This window comes from Solanum stenotomum, chromosome 7 (assembly GCF_019186545.1).
Source record: "Solanum stenotomum isolate F172 chromosome 7, ASM1918654v1, whole genome shotgun sequence".
NCBI lineage: Eukaryota > Viridiplantae > Streptophyta > Magnoliopsida > Solanales > Solanaceae > Solanum > Solanum stenotomum.
The window spans coordinates 36,461,150-36,478,788 of record NC_064288.1 but is presented as its reverse complement, the minus strand read 5'-3'; the positions used below and the strand labels follow the sequence as shown (position 1 = coordinate 36,478,788).

Genomic DNA, 17,639 nt, shown 5'->3' with positions numbered 1-17,639 from the left:
TTTAATAAATGGGGTGGGGGTGGGGGCGGGTGGGTGTCACGACCCAACCCACCGGACCATGTGGGCACCTACTCTAACACCTAGATAGGAGAACCCTCGATTCCCAATAGTTAAAATCATGCGGAAAATTAAGAAAATTGCCGAGACAAGGAAGTTCATATAATGTTGTTATAAAAACAAGAGTTTAAAACGACTCAAGGTTAAGACTTGTAAAGTAACTAACACCCCATGGATCTAGTCTAAACAGGTACAAGTGCTACTAAGAGTACAACGTAAAACATGATAACGAAAAGACACAACTTCCAACATGCGGAAGGAAAGATAGAAGATGCTGGAGATTTCCTTTGCCTTCACCTATGAAACATCACTAATCCTGCAACCAGACTATGCCAAAAAGGCATAGCAAGAGCAGTATCAGTACAATCACACGTACTGGTAGGCATCATCGGTCAACCTAAATACCCACCGCATAATATAAGAAATCAACTGGCGAAACATGCAATAAGACTAATCGCTCCTCCACCCTTCTATTTTGACTATCCTTACCTTTTTTGAATATTAATATCAAACTAGTTCACTTGCCTCTAACCCTTTACTTACTTCGTTCGTGGTAACACCCAATCAATCAATCAATCAATCCCCTATGGAAGTTCCTCATACCCCTCTACCAACCCGGCCAACCACTCACGATACTCCCTTACGTTTTCCTCATTTCTACTAAACTTATGACCCCACATTACGCCTATCGAGGCTTACTATTCATTTATATTACCATCCCCTAACCTCAACAATAATACCCGTGACCTCATTCTAAATAATAAGGATAGCACCGGGACCCTTAGTTCCCCCTTACCATACTACAATCGAATTGAGACTCTACCATTCACATTTTATTACACAACCAGATATCTCCAATTAACTTACAACATCGTAACCCCCTACCTATTAGAATAGAATGTACAATCCACCAATCATTTCAGGAAACATGCCCGATTCCACAGTATCAATAATACAAGCAATTACACGGATAATACAAGTCAATGGCCCTCTCATGGAACCCATACCCAAACTGTTAGCGTACCAGTATGTGGTACCTGTTCCAAGTTACTGTGTCGGATCGTGACACTTGTTCCAATGTTTTTGCTAGTACGTGGCAACCGATCCCAGTTAGTGTGTCGGAACGCAACATCCGATCCATTCAACACGCCACAATAACAATCATAAGTATATTCTCATAATCATACAATCAAGTCATGATTCATGGAATTCAATTATCCGTCTATTTTAATTTACAATTAGGGTGATCAATAATTTAACATTCGCATACATCTATGTATCATAATGAAGCAAGAACAAACATATATCACACAACATGAAATCACAACCATCACCTCAACCTTATTCCACAAACTAGGGCATCCTCCTACAATATATGTCTAATGTACCACTTAAGGATATACACATAATCAACCCTGGTTCGGTGCATAAAAAGCGTAAGCATGAATTCTACCGTCAATTTCAACATACTACATAGTGAATAACGAATTTGAAACTACTCAATCAAATAAATCTAGCCTACTTGGGCACCAAGCTGCTACAGAGAATTGTAGCTCCAATTAGGGTTTCTGGGTGACAAGATGGTGAGATTGGCCAAGAATCCACAAGTCATCGATCTCCTTACGCTAGAATTATCTTCCTCCTTCTTTCCCTAGCCTAGAGCAGCTTTTGTAGGATTTCTGGGTGATTTACGTCTAATTTAAGTGTTTTCGAAAGAAGGAGAAAATAAGACTTTGCGTTATTACATTATGCCTCTCCTAACCCGCTCTGGCGGCTACTTACCCCGATGTGGCGCTGCCGCCTTAGAGGCTTCTGGCCCGCCCTGGTGGAACAATGGCCCCAACATTTTTCCAAAGTTTTGTTTCTCCTAAATAACGACGGTTTGGGTCGTTATAGTGGGTGGGTGGTATTTCGATAAAGAAGAGAGTAGAAAAGCAATATTTTTGATAAATTTATTACTTCAAGAAAAATATTTCAAAGCAATATTTTGCAAGTGAAAATGATAAAATAAAAAATAAAGAAGGTAATCTTGTGGATTAGGGTTCCCAAAATATTTTTAGAATATGATAACAAAAATATCTTAGAATCAAAGACATTCTATTCACCAAAACAACAAGACAATATATAAAAATAATAATGGAGAAACAAAATTTCATTTGACTATCACCATACTAATTTTTTTTAGAAAAAGAAATTTAATTTCATTCATTAAAAAGTAAATCATTGATTTAACAGTTATTGTAACATAACAACATAGATTATATCGAAAATCTAATCACAAAGACCTAAACCCCTGACAGTTTATAAAATTAAAATTTGTATGTCGAAAATCTAATCACAAAGACCTAAACCCCTGAAAGTTTATAACATTAAACTTTGTATTCCCAATAGTTTTAAAATTGCTATTCTAGACCCCTTTTCCCTCTTGTTTTAGACCATAAAATTACTTATATATGCTAAGATCGTCCATTGCACTAAATTCACCAACCAAATGTCCATACTTATCAACAACTGGAACCCCTAACTTATATGAAATTTTCACTTCGTTGCCCTCTGAAATATTGACCCAGGTCCCCTTAAATAGTTCTTCATCTGTTTCATTACCAATTTCTTCTTTGATATTTTTCTCAACTCCATTTGATGGATTTGAATTTCCAGTAACACCCATTAATGACTTTTGTTTAGATCCATCACCCGAACAAGTTTTTTTGCCAATTTTTTTAGAAATCTGATCCTTTTTTACTTTTATTTTTAGCTATGATCAGTTCTTCAAATTCAAGCTTCTTAGACTTGTATCTTGCATAAGCTTCATCAACAGTGGTAAAAGTACCCAGCCAAAGATTTTTCTTTTCGATTGGGTGTCTAATTTCAACACCAAATTACCACTTTTTCGCTTCTGAACACCAACAGGATACAATCTAGCAGATTTTTTGTTTGATGTTATTTTTTGGGATTTCATAATTGGAGAATTGTTTTAAAAAAAGGGGTTGGGGGTAGGGCTATTTCAATAAATAAGTGTGTAGAAAAGCAAATGAAGAGATGAAAAATGAAAGCTAAGTTATATATATATATAAACAAACATATTAGGTAGGGTGACAATTGACAGGTTGACTAAAATTTAAACGAGGGCATAATTAATGAATCAAGACAATAAATGAGTCAAGATATAATCTAACCTAAGTTAAAGATTTAATAGAACACAATTTATATAGATTTAAAAAAAATTAGTTAAATTCTTCAGGTAATTTTTTTTTCTTCAGAAATTGCAGCGTTTGATTATTTTTACCGTTTACATATGCAATCTATTAATGTCCTAATTTGAGAATGAGTTTTAAAATCTCCCAATTTGGTATAATTATCAAATTGGCATATGTGGATGAAATGGAGGCCTGAATCCAGAATCTTCTGTGATAAGAAGGTGCTACCAAAGCTTGAAGGCAAGTTTACAAAGCAATATTTAAACTAACTATGTTGTATAGGGCGGAGAGTTTTCTAGTTAAGAGCTCTCACACTGAGAAGTTTGAAGTTGCAAAAAGAAGGATGTTGGGATGCATGTGTGTGTATATTAGGAGATATATGATTGAAAATGAGGATCTTCGGGACAATGTTGGAGTGACTTTGGTGGAGTACATGATGCAAGAAACGAGATTTAGATAGTTCGGGCATGTGAATAGGGGATGCCCGGATATCCTAGTGCGAAGGTATGAGAGGCTGACTATATATGAATGCTTTAAGGAGATGTAGAGGCAGATCAAAGAGGAATTGGATAGAGGTGATGCCACGACCCAACCCATTGGGCCGTGCGGGCACCTAATCTAACACCTAAGTAGGAGAACCCTCAATTTCCAAAACCATTTAAGACATGCAGAAGATTAAAAAAACTGAAGAACCAAAGAAATTCATGTAATGTGTTATAAAATAAGAGTTTTAACGACTCAAAGTTAAGTTGTAAAGTAATTAACTTCCCCAAGGATCTATTCTAAACATGTACAACAGCCACTAAGAGTACAGGGTATAACAAAACTGTAAATGATGTAGCTCCCACCATGCGGAAGGAAGAGTAGAAGCTGCTGGAGATTATCTTTGTCTTCACCTATGAAACATCAGTGACCCTGCAACAATGACTTTGCCAAAAAGGCATAGAAAGAGTAGTATCAGTACAACCAAATGTATTGGTAGTCATCATCGGTCAACCCAATACCCACCGTATAATATAAGAAATTGATGTAACACCCCACTACTAGAAATACTTAGAATTAGAAAGAAGTCATTTTTGCAAATAATCAAATTTGGAATGTTTGACAAAGTTAAGCTTAGTAAGATTTTTGCGTCAACTTCAAACGACTGTAAATCCTAGCTCAGGATGAGTTAGGTGTGCTACAAGATACCGTAGGAGAGATCTTTGAATTATCTTTCCAATGCCACCGATTGCTCAATTTTGAGTTCATATGTGGGAGATATGTCCATTTGAAGTTGGGCTGTCTAGATAAGGAAAGCCAAAATTAGATTTTAGAAGGGTATTATGGTATTTTCGCTACCCAATTAATTAAATTCATTTTTGGTAATTAAGTTGGGGTCTAAACTAATTGGATTCATTTTACGCTTCATAAAAATAAGTTAGGGTTTTGACAGAAGAGAAAAGAAGAGGAGAAAAGAGGAGAAAAAGCTTAGAATCGTCGCGTTCTTGAAGATTTGCTTGTGGATTTTGCCAAGGGTTGATCCCTACGAGGTAAGTGAGATCACATAACGTTGGGTTCATTCACCCACACGCCAATCATGCTTTTATTGAGCAAAAATTATGTTTTGCAAGTATAGAAATTGAGTTCTTGATGGATTTTGTTGAAGTTTCTGTTAGGTTCTTGATTGTTGAAGTTGTTGAGGAGTTCTTTATTTTAATTCATGAAACTAGATTTCGTTTTGTGTAGATTCTTGGATATTGTGATTATGTATTCAAATCTAAGTGTTTTGGGAAAGAACCAATTGAATCTAGAGGGATTAGAGTTGAAAAATGAGCAAGAAAATTTGGTGATTTCTAGGCAGGAGTCTAGGGCGCCGCGCCAGCCAGAGCTCCCCCCTTTGGGGTCTTTAGTTTGGGCTCTAGGGCACCGCGCCAGCTAGTGCGCCCCAATCCATGCTCTGAAGTTTTGGGTCTGGCGCCCTGTGCCACTCGGAGCGCCAGGGACGCCAAGTCTTCCACCATTTCCCACTTCTTTCCATTTTAGTTCCCTTGAACCCTACCTATATTTTCTAGTTTATTTCTACACTCTAAGGTACATCTAAACAACATGAAATCATCCATAACGTGAGATCATGAGCCTTGAATCCATAATTCAATTCAAGGAAAGTTAAGAGTCAAGTCAAGAGAAGTTCATAGAGTCTTTCAAAAGTCTTTTACAAATGTTTTAACTTAGTTTTGAGTTGAGTAAAGAGTAAAGATTCAAGTTCATTTCTTCATAAAAAGTATATCGGGACTATGTATTCCCAAAGAGTAAATGTTTTCACATTTTAAAAAGAAAGGAAACACCAATTTCTAGTAGAGCCTATGAGCTAGTTTGCAGTAAAGAACAAATGCTTTAACAATTAAGCAAGAGAGGAAACTTTGATTTCCAAGAGAGCCTTTGAGCTAAGTTTTGAGCAATTATCTTAAACCACATAAAGAAGTTATGTTTCTATACATAATAGCTAGTATCTTTTGGGAGTAGTATTGAGCACCGATATGGGGGAGAGTTCACACAACTCCTAGACTCATAAACCATGTAGCCATCATGGGTTTAATAATTGTCATACTTTTTAGATGATTCCTTAGTAACTTTTAGCATAGACTAGTGGATCCACTTAGTGAGTTAGGTTCTATGCCCTTGGAAAGGTATAGGACGGCCCTGGCAGCGTGAGGTAAAATGATGTATCATCACATAGCTCTTAAGTGATGGTTATCGGTTAGAGAAATTTCCACAGAAGTATTTTGTATTCTTATATACACAGAAGTAAATTGTATTTTTATATACATTCCAGAGTTTATATTGTATCTTTGCAGAGTTACTATTGTATTTATAAATACACAAAGTTGTTATCCATGTTTAAAAGCTTTTCTTTATGTTGCATTTATATTATTGCTTTATATTGAAATGAGTTAAGTTGAGTTGAGCCCACGTATGTTCTTTCAGTTCCTTTCAAGCTTATGTCTTGTTTTAGAATTCCCCTCGCATGCCTGTACATTCAATGTACTGATGCCATTTGACCTGCATCATTGTTATGATGCAGATATAGGTAAGCATGATCAACATCCAACGCTTCGTTGATTCTAGTTGAGCTTCAGAGTTGTTGGTGAGCCTCCTTGCTTTTGGAGGACCCCTTTTTACTACTTTATAGTTAGTTCATTAGGATTTCATGGGTCTTGTCTCTATGTCCATCTCAGTTGTTAGAGGCTTCATAGACAGTTAGTTGATGTAAGTTCTCGAGTCCTTACATTACAGTTATGCTTGAGACTTGAGTTGCCATTTTGACCAACGAATGTTTAATTATGATACATTCCTAATTATCTTTGAGTTTTCAGTTTACTTTTTAATGTACATTTATGTTGAGTAAAGTCTTCCGCTAAGATTTAAGCCATGCCAAGGGTTCGCTTGGGGACAACAATGGTTCTCGAGTGCCAGTCCTGCCCAGGGTGTAGGCTCAGTATGTGACAAACTTGGTATCAAGGCACATAGTTCAAGAGTCCTACGGAGTCTATGAAGTCGTGTCTTTAGAGTTCTATTTATCGGTGTGAAGCGCACCACAACTATAATTAGGAGGTTGCGATACATATGAACTATGTCACTTCTTTCATACTTATTTTGTGTGATATAGTGTATCTCCATAAAAGTCTCTTTCTAAATCATGCTTGCACGTGTCTTTCAGATCATGCCTACACGAAGAGCTGTCAGAGGTTGTCCGGCTAGAAGGAATGTTGAATAACAGGAACAAAGGGTACCTAATGCACCAGAAGTGCAACCAAGGAGAGGTCATTAATGCTGAGTTCTATGAGGCCATCTGGATGTTGAGCCAAATTGTGACCAACCAAGCTGGGAAACAAAGAGAGAATCAACGGGAAGTGGCTCATACTTCTAGAGTCCGTGAGTTCTTAAGGATGAATCCTCCAAGCTTCACAGGTTCAAGTGTCATTGAGGACCCGGAAAACTTTGTTGAGGAGCTTCAGAAGGTTTTTGTGATCATGGATATTGCTGATGCTGAACGAGTGGAACTAGTTGCATATCAACTAAAGAGTGATCTTGTTACACCCCAGAAACTAGTAGGCTAAACTAGAGCTTGTTGTGAGGGTTAGAGTCGTGAATTTAGCTTCCCATACTTAGAATGAAGGATTTCAGGATAGAACATCAAGGTACGACTCCCCAAGGACAAACCAAGGGTCCTTGAGGAGGATTCTAGCAAACTACCTAAGAAAGCTACCAAAGGTAGTGCACCCACGAAGGGACCCATGCCCCGAACGGGGGTCCACACCATGTGGATGGCTTCGTGGGTCAGTGTCCCAAAGACACTTACTAAGACCACCACCCACAATTGACCAGCACACCCCGTGGGTCGACTCATGGCCCGTGGGCTTGGTCTTATGGGTGAGGCCGAATGTTGACTTAGGTGGTTAAGTGATGGATTAATGGAACTTTCCAGAATTAATTAGGGGTTAAAGTGGTGTAGTTTTAATCTTACTTAGACCACCTATATAAATTTTTTAGACCCCTAAATTCATTGATCCTAGTCATTAATTCATCTCACCAAAAAGAACCCAATTCTATCCAAGAAATTCTCTCTCTAGAAAGTGAATAAGAAGAAGAAGAAGAGAATCAAGCTAGGTCAAGTCAAGACTCCATTGTTGCAAGCTTTGTAAGGCTTTATAATCAAGGTATGCCCTAGTTATTCCACAATTGTGAGGATGAAATCCCCAATTCAAGTTAGGGTTCCTTCCAATATTGTGGGTTAAGTTGAATATGGATCCAATTGAGTGGATATTGATTTTCTATGATTTATTTATTAGTGAATCATGTTTTGATGATGATATTACATGTTATCCATGGTTAACCCTAGTCTAATTGATGAAAATGAAGTAATGTGGGTTTATGTCTTATGAAGGGAAATTGAGGATTCATAGATGGTATTTTAGAATTGGTGATATGTATATTAATTTTTCAAGAATAAAAGAATGTAGACATGAATTTAATTAGAATAATGTATATGTGATGAATCATGACTAGTAAGGCTTGAGATTGAACCTTTATGATGATATATTACTAGAATTGCTTAAGAATGAAGCATGTGACTAGATGCCTTGTGATCTAGGTATGTATGATGATTGTATGAAGTAAAACTTTTAGATTAAGGCATGTAGTAATTAATGTTGATTACTAGGGTTTTGAAAGTAAAGCTAATATGATGAATTATGTATGTTAAGGCTTTAAGAGTGAAGCTTATATGATAATGGTAGACTACTAGATAGAATTGTTGTGGAAGGACTTTACCCACCTAATCTACCTTATGCATGTTTGAATGTATGAAGTGATAGAATCACTTGAGAGTTATGATGATATCCATGTCTAACGTTAGAATTGTAGATATGATGATTAAAGAAAAGTTTAAAAACCTCCAGGAGGTAAAGTATGAAATTCTGCATGTTCTTATAGAACCTATGTATATGCTTACAAAACACTTTGAGAGTGAAGTGTCTATGATTATGATGTAGTTGTGGTGTTGTTAAAGGATATTCTCACACACACCTATGCATTAATATGATAGGAGATGAAAGATTCTCTCACATAGAATGATTCTAGGTTGAAAGCCTTGCTCACCTGAAATGAATCAAAGCATGTTTAGTCGTGATAGCTTGAAATTGTGTTATGAAATCCCTTCATGTATAGCTTGACTGGGTAATATAGGACCATTTCATGGTGGCTTGAGTAGGAGATGTCATGGTAGCCTTGGATTGAGTAATCATACTCTTCTTAAAAGTAGCTTGTACTAGCATCATAGAATGCTTGCATGGTAACATAACCTGGTTAGGCCAAACCATTTCATTGTTAGCTAGGATGGAGCAATAGTACCCTTTCTTGTATGGTTTACACTTGCATAATAGTATGTTTCCATGGTAGCTTGGTCTATCCCAATATATTGACTATTCCTATATAGCTTGGACAAGCTGAATTTGGTGACTATTCCTATGTAAGTTGGTCTATCCCAATATGGTGACTATTCCTTGGTAGCTTGGTATAGCCTATTATGGTGACTATTCCTTGGTAGCTTGGTCTAGCCTAATAGGGTGCTATTCCTTGGTTGTCTAGAAATGATAATTAGTAATCATTTAAGTATGATAGCCTAAAGTGGTACTTAGTATGGGTAGGATTATGGTGTCTTATCCATGCATTGCATAAGTATTACTTGAAGCTATTTATGAAGTGTTCTCTTATATGTTGTGCTTATCTTGGATTGTTGCCATAGTTGCCTTCCATGATATGTTGGAGTAAAGGTGAAGGTTTCCTTGTCTTTGAGAATTAAGCTAAGGATGAGATCCAAAGATGGTAAGTATGATTATGATGACCTAAAAGTGGTACTTAGTGTGAGTGGGATTATGGGGTCTTATCTATGCATTGCACAAGTATGCTTTGAGGTTACTTGAGAAGTAGTTCTCTTATGGAATGAAGATCTAAGTTTTTACTATGCTTATGAACATGATGTAATTCTTATGTCTATCGCCTATGCCTTATGTTCATATCTCTTATGATTGTGGTATATGTATCTTATGTTGACTAAATTTTATGCTATGCTAGCTATCATATTTAGTACATTTTGTACTAACACATACTCTTGCCTAAATTCTTATGAAATGTATGGTCCGGCTATATTGAGTTATATTCTCATGGTTAGGTTTGTAGTAAAAGAAAGGAGTTGAAGACTTGGTTAGTCCTCATTGCATCAAGGATTTGATTACCTCTCCTTTATGTCTTTCTTTTAAGTTTAGAACTATTCTATGGGTTGGTCCCAAGAGTTATTCAAAGTTGTTTAGATGGTTAAAGACAATGTTAAAGACTTTCGCTTCATTTTATCGCACTTCGATTGTAATGAAAAATGTTTTAAATTTCCACACTTTTCTATTATCTTATGTTATGATATGCTAAGTGGCTTACATTGAGTCATTCGGGGTTCTATGTGCCATGTTACATCTAGGGTGTACCCTTGGGTCGTGACAAACTTGGTAATCGGAGCACACAATTTAGAATTGTTCTAGGATGTCTCAAACCACGTCTAGTAGAGTCTAGTTAATAAATGTGAAACGTGCCACATTTATGAATAAGAGGCTATTAGATGTTTAGGAAATCTCACAACTTCATTTTCTAAGCCGTTCCATAGAGTTTAACTCTATAAAATCTCCCTCCTACTCTTTGTCCGATGGTCTTGAGAATATGACCACTCAAAGGGCTCATGCTACAAGGATCGACGGAGAAAATATTGGTTGCGATACAAATTACGGCTATGTGACTAGATATGACTTGATATGCTATAATTAGATGACATCCTTAGGATGGATTGGTTGCATTATTGTTATATGTTGTTGATAGAAGAACCCTACTTGGCCATTTTTGAGTTTTAAGTATGTTGGTGTAGACTTGAGGAATAGGGTGTTTAAGTAATGCCTAGATGCGTTGGGTGAGTAGACTTGTCTAAAGAGTAGTAGTTTAATTCACCCTAGTTTAGAATCCTCTTGTGTGAAGAGTGTGAAATTTTAGTGATAACTTGCTCCGAGCCTAGAATTGAAAGAAATGAGGCTTAGAAGAGTCTGTATAGGCTTACTCCCAAGGGGGAGATGATGTGCTTAGATAGCAAGGTCGTTGAGTGTTCTTGATATTCATGATTTAGGTTGGCTTAAATTTCTCACCTTGAGAAGTGTAGTGAGTTTGGGAGGTTTAGTCCCAGTTTTGTATGCTCCTATGAAATCTTGAATGGTGTTGGTAAGGTTGCTTGTGAACTAGAGTTGCTTAATGAGTGGCATCGGTGTATCCAATTTTCTCTGTCTCTAGGATATAAAAATGTGTTAGAGATCCGACATTCATAAATTCCTTAAGACGAGTTGGGAGTTAGTGAGAATTTTTCTAATTTAGAAATAATAGTTGGGATCTTGGACCGGCAAGTTAAGAAATAGAAGAGTTAGGAAGTTACTTCCATGAAAGTGTTAAGGAGCATTCTTTGAGTGATGGTTTTTGGTGAGGGTGCTACTTGGGATGCCAAGGGCCAATAATAAGTCCCGATATCCTGATCCCTTTTCCTTGTGTTCCTACTTTAGCATTAAGATGATGAGTTCCTCATGATTTTTCCTTTATGTGAAGCCGTGCGTGTTTTAGATGTTTCAATGATTTTCTTATGTTATGCATGTTCATGAAAACTTGTGTTTAGAAAGAAAATGAGTTTGCATAATTGTTTTCCTCGTGTTGTGCATTGAGTATAAGTTGCCTATAGAACTTCATGAGATGAATAGATGAACATGTCCTAGCTTGGAGTTAAGAGATTCCTCCTTGGAAGAATGTTATGAGTATATATTGCATATAGGCTCCATAAGGGTGTGTTGAGCATTCTTTTAGCTTGGAGATGGTAGTTCCTCCTTGAATATGAGGAGATGTAGAATTTCATGCATTTTGGGTTGTTAGATGTAGTTCCTACTACTTTGTGTCACATTGAGTATGTTTAGCTTGGATTTGAAGTTTTCCTCCTTGGTTGTGTGCATTTAGATGTGTTGCATGCATAATGGGCTGCTAGTCTATAGTCATTTCCTTTAAGACGTGTTTAGAATTGTCATTCAAGGATGAATGTTCCCAAGGGGGAGATATTGTAACACCCTAGAAACTAGTAGGCTAAACTAGAGCTTGTCGTGAGGGTTAGATTCATGAATTTATCTTCCTGTACTTAGAATGAAGAGTTTCGGGCTAGAATGTCAAGGTACGACTCCCCATGGACCAACCAAGGGTCCTTGAGGAGGGCCCTAGCAAACTGCACAAGAAGGTTGCCCAAGGCAGTGCACCGACGAAGGGACCCACGCCCCGTTCGGGGGTCCACGCCATGTGGATGGCTTCGTGGGTCAGGGTCCAAAGACACTTCCTCAGACCACCACCCACGATTGACCAACACGCCCCGTGGGTTCACTCACGGCCTGTGGGCGTGGTCTCGTGGGTGAGGCAAAATATTGACTTAGGCGGTTAAGTGATGGATTAATGGAAATTTCTAGAAATAATAAGGGGTTAAGTGGTGTCATTTTAACCTTACCTAGACCACCTATATAAAGCTTTTGGACCCCTAAATTCATAGATCCTAGTAAGTATTTCAACTCCCAAAAAAGAACCCAATTCTCTCAAAGAAATTCTCTCTCTAGAAAGTGAAGAAGAAGAAGAACAAAAGAATCAAGCTAGGTCAAGTCAATATTCATTGTTACAAGCTTTGTAAGGCTTTATAATCAAGGTATGATTGCTTATTCATCCATGGATTCTTCCTTTCATTGAGTCCCCAAGTTATTCCACAATTGTGAAGATTCAATCCCCAATTCAAGTTAGGGTTCCTTCCAATATTGTGGGTTGAGTTGAATATGGATCCAATTGAGTGAATATTGATTGTTTATGATTGAATTAGTAGTGAATCATGTTGTTTAGATGATATTACATGTTTTCCATGGTTAACCCTAGTCTAATTGATGAAATTGAAGTAGTTTGGGTTTATGCCTTGTGAAGGGAAATTGAGGATTCATAGATGATCTTCTAGAATTGGTGATATGTATAGTAATTGTTCAAGAGTAAAAACATGTAGACATGAGTTGAATTTGAATAATTTATATGTGATGGATCATGACTAGTAATGCTTGAGAGTGAACCTGTATGATAATATATGACTATAATTGATTAAGAATAACGCATATGACTTGAATACCTTGTGATCTAGGTATGTATGATTATTGTAAGAAGTATAGCTGTGAGAGTAAGACTTGTAGTCATGAATGTTTATTACTAGGGTTTTGAAAGTAAAGCCAATATGACGAATTATGTATGTTAAGGCTTTAAGAGTGAAGCTTATATGGTAATTGTAGACTACTAGATATAATTGTTATGGAAGGACTTTACCCACCTAATCTACCTTATGATATTTGGATGTATGAAGTGATATAATCACTTTAGTTATGATGATATCCATGTCTAACGTTATAATTCTAGATATGATGATTAAAGAAAAGTTTAGACACCTCAAGGAGGTAAAGTATGAGATTATGCATGTTCTTATAGAACCTATGTATATGCCTAAGGAACACTTTGAGAGTGAAGTGTCTATGATTATGATGTAGTTGTGGTGTTGTTGAAAGACTATTCTTACACACACCTATGCATGAATATTATAGGCGAGGAAAGGTTCTCTCACATAGAATGATTCTAGGTTGAAAGACTTGCTCACCTAAAATGAATCAAAGCATGCTTAGTCATGTGAGCTTGAAGTTGTGTTATGAAATCCCTTCATGTATAGCTTGACTTGGTAATATTAAACAATTTCATTGTAGCTTGAGTAAAAGATCTCATAGTAGCCTTGGATTGAGAAATCATACTCTTCCTAAGAGTAGCTTGCACAAGCATCATAAAATACTTGCATGGTAGCATGACTTGGTTAGGCCAAACCATTTCATTGGTATCTAGGATGAAGCAATAGTACCCTTCCTTGTATAGCTTGGACTTGTATAATAGTATGCCTTCCATGGTAGCTTGGCCTAGCCCAATATGGTGACTATTCCTTAGTAGCTTGGTCTGGCGCAATATGGTGACTATTCCTTGGTAGCTTGGTTTAGCCTAATAGGGTGCTATTCCTTGGTAGTCTAGAAATGATAAATAGTAATAATTTTAGTATGATAGACTAAAGTGGTACTTAGTATGGGTAGGATTATGAGGTCTTATACATGCATTGCACAAGTATGACTTGAAGCTACTTATGAAGTGTTCTCTTATATGTTGTATGCTTCACTTGGATTGTTGCAATAGTTGCCTTCCATGATATGTTGGACTAAAGGTGAAAATCCCTTGTCTATGAGAATCAAGCTAAGGATGAGATCCAAAGATGGTAAGTATGATTATGATGACCTAAAAGCGGTACTTAGTGTGGGTGGGATTATGGGGTCTCATCCATGCATTGCACAAGTATTCTTTGAGGTTACTTAAGAAGTAGTTCTCTTATGGTATGAAGATCTAAGGATTTACTATGCTTATGAACATGATGTAATTCTTATGTCTATAGCCTATGCCTTATGTTGATATCTCTTATGATTGTGGTACATGTCTTATGTTTACTAACCCTTATGTTATGCTCTTATGATGTTATTCTAGCTATCATATTTAGTACATTTTGTACTAATGCATACTCTTGCCTACATTCTTATAAAATGTATGGTCCTGTGATATTGAGTTCCATTCTCGTGGTTAGGTTCTTAGTAAAAGCAAGGAGTTGAAGACTTGGTGAGTCCTCATAGCGATGAGGATTTGATCACTTTTCCTTTATATCTTTCTTTATGTTTAGAACTATTGTATGGGCTGGTCCCAAGTGTTATTCAAATTTGTTTATATGGTTTGAGAAAATGTTAAAGACCTCCGTTTCGTTTTAAGAGACTTCGATTGTTATGAAAAATGTTTTAAATTTCCGCACTTTTCTGTTATCTTATGTTATGATATGCTAAGTGTCTTATATTTAGTCCTTCGAGGTTCTATGTGCCATATTACATCTATGGTGTACCCCTAGGTCGTGAGAGTTTCTAGGATATGGTTCGACGAATGGGAAAAGAATAGGCTGAGGATGCGTCGATAGTGAGTTGGGTTGTGTTTGAGAGTGCTTTTATGGGGTGTTTCTTTCCCCGTGAGTTGCAAGAGGAAAAGATAACAGAGTTTCTCACCCTTAAGCAGGAGTTAATGAGTGTTCATGAGTATAGTCTGAAGTTCACACAATTTTCCCACTATGCTCCAAAGATGATGTTGACATGATGAGCAGGATGAGTTTATTCGTTGTTGGGTTGTCTCGTTTGTCAAGAAAGGAAGGCAAGGCAAGTATATTGATAGGGTATATGGACATAGAAAGGCTAATGATTCGTGTGCAACAAGTTAAGGAGAAAAGCTGAGGGATAGAGAAAAGTTTAAGAATAATTGGGCTAAGACATCAGGGAATGAGTCTGGGCAGCAAAAGGGTAATGCGAACCAGTTTTCCTTACAACAGAAACAAAAGGGACATGCTCCATCATCTGTTAGTGCACCTGCACCAAGAAACAATGGTGAGTTCCAGAATCAGAATTCCCAGAATTTCAGAGCTACACCTTCACATTCTCAATGTAGTGTGGAAAAAGGGGGTAGTAAGCCTCCTGCATATGCTAAGTATGGTAGGAGCCACTCAGGGGTGGGTCGTGATGGCTCCACTGGTTGCTTCAAGTATGATCATATAATGCCCCAGATACTAGTGAACTAAACTAGAGAGTTCCAGAGTCTTGCATTTGAGTTTTAGATTTTGGTATGAGGGTTAAAATCGTAAAAATGATTCCCGAACTTAGAATGAAGGTTGTAGGGGTTGAACGTCAAGGAACGACTCCCCAAGAACCAACCAAAGGGGTCCTTGAGGAGTCCCTAAAACAGTCCCTAAATCTGCAATTTTGAGTGAACTACGATGGCACCTATGGGGCGTAGGTCCACCCACACTCTGTAGCTCTTGCTCGTGGGTCAAGGCCTGAGTTGTCCTGCAACATTTAGCCGCAGTCCAGCACTTACGAGTGTGCAGCATGATCTGTGAACCCACCCATGGTCCATGGGTGGGGGTTTCGTAGGTAAGGGCAGTTTTTGAGTTAAGTGTTTTAGTTAGGGGACTTAGGGGTTAATTAGTAATTAGTTAGGGGTTAAGGGAGGGTGGTTAGTTAGTTATTAAACCACCTATATAAGACTAATAGACCCACAAACTAAGTAAATTAATTCATTCTTCAAAGAACCGAAATTCCCTCAAAATAATTCTCTCTCAAGAAGTGAAGAAGAAGAATAAAATGAGAAGGAAAAGGGGTAGATTTTCCTCCATTGTTTCAAGCTTAGTTAGGGCTTTGAAATGAGTTATGTTAGATTAATCATCTATGGGTTCTTCCACCCATTGAGACCCCTAGGTGTTCCTCCAATTGTGAAGTCAAAACCCAACTCTAGCTAGGGTATCTTTCTACATTGTGGGTAGTGTTTAGGTATGATTCCAATCTAGTGGATAATACCTAATTATGAATGAATTAGCATTGAATTATGATATTATGATGACTTTATGTGATTTATATGGTAAACCCTAGCCGAATTGATGAATTTGATAATGTGTGGGTTTATGCCATGAAAGGTGAAGTTGAAGAATTCGAATAAATCTTCTCAAATTAATGTCATGTGTAGTAATTGTTAAAGGTTAGGAACATATAATTATGAATTGAACTAGACTTTATTGAATATGAAGGATCATAACTAGTAATGTTGAACTTGAGCCTTTATGATCAATTATGACTAGAATCACCTAATAATGAAGAAAATAAACGTAATACCTTGAAATCTAGGTATAATAATGATTGTATGAAGTATAGCTTTGAGATTAAGGCTTGTAGTCATAAATGTTGATCACTAGGGTTTTGAGAGTAAAGCCAATGCCATGAATTATGTATGTTGAGGTTTGGAGAGTAAAGTCTATATCAGAATAGAAGTCTAATAGGTAGAATTGTGGTGAAAGGATTATACTCACCTAACCTACCTTATGAATGATTGAATGATTAAAGTGATAGAATCACTTAAGTTATGATGATATCCATGTCTAATGTAGAATTCTAGATATAATATTATGCATGAATATGCTAGGAGATGAAAGGATCTCTCACATAGAATGATTCTAGGTTGGAAGACTTATTCACCTAAAATGAATCATGCATATTAGACTAGACTAGATTGAAGTTGAGTCATAGTATTCCTTAATGAATAGCTTGACTTGCTAAGACAAGACAAAGCTTGGTAGCTTAGGATTGAGGATCCATACTCTCCTAAGATTAGCTTGCATTAGCATTGTGTGATGCTTTAATGGTAGCTTGAGTTAGTAGTAGTCATGGTAGCCTCGGATGGAGGACTTATACTCTCCTAAGGGTAGCGTGAACTTGCATTGTAGAATGCCTTAATGGTAAAATGACTTGGTTAGGCAAAGACAATTTCATGGAGGCTTGGGATTGAGGAATCACACTCTCCTAAGGGTAGCTTGAACTAGCATCATAAAGTGTTTTCATGGTAGCTTGGATCGAATATGGTACATTTCCTTTTATAGCTTGACTTGCATGATAGTATGCTCTATATGGTTGTTTTGTAAGCCTAGTAGGGTAATATTCCCTGGTAGCGTTGAATTGATAAATAGAACTCATTCATATGTATTGACTTGCCTTGTACTAAGTAGAGAAGTACCTAAATGACTAATATCAAATAGTAAAGAGGGACTAGTTCACAACTAGTGAGTATGTATAATAGCCTAAAGTCGTACTTAGTGTGGATAGTAGT

The 17,639-nt window shown here is 37.0% G+C and overlaps 1 pseudogene; it reads right to left on the bottom strand.

The window, feature by feature from the left end:
* Positions 1 to 2,500: 2,500 nt before the first annotated feature.
* On the bottom strand, positions 2,501 to 3,016 carry LOC125869863 (ethylene-responsive transcription factor ERF116-like; annotated as a pseudogene).
* Between the last annotated feature and the right edge of the window lie 14,623 nt (positions 3,017 to 17,639).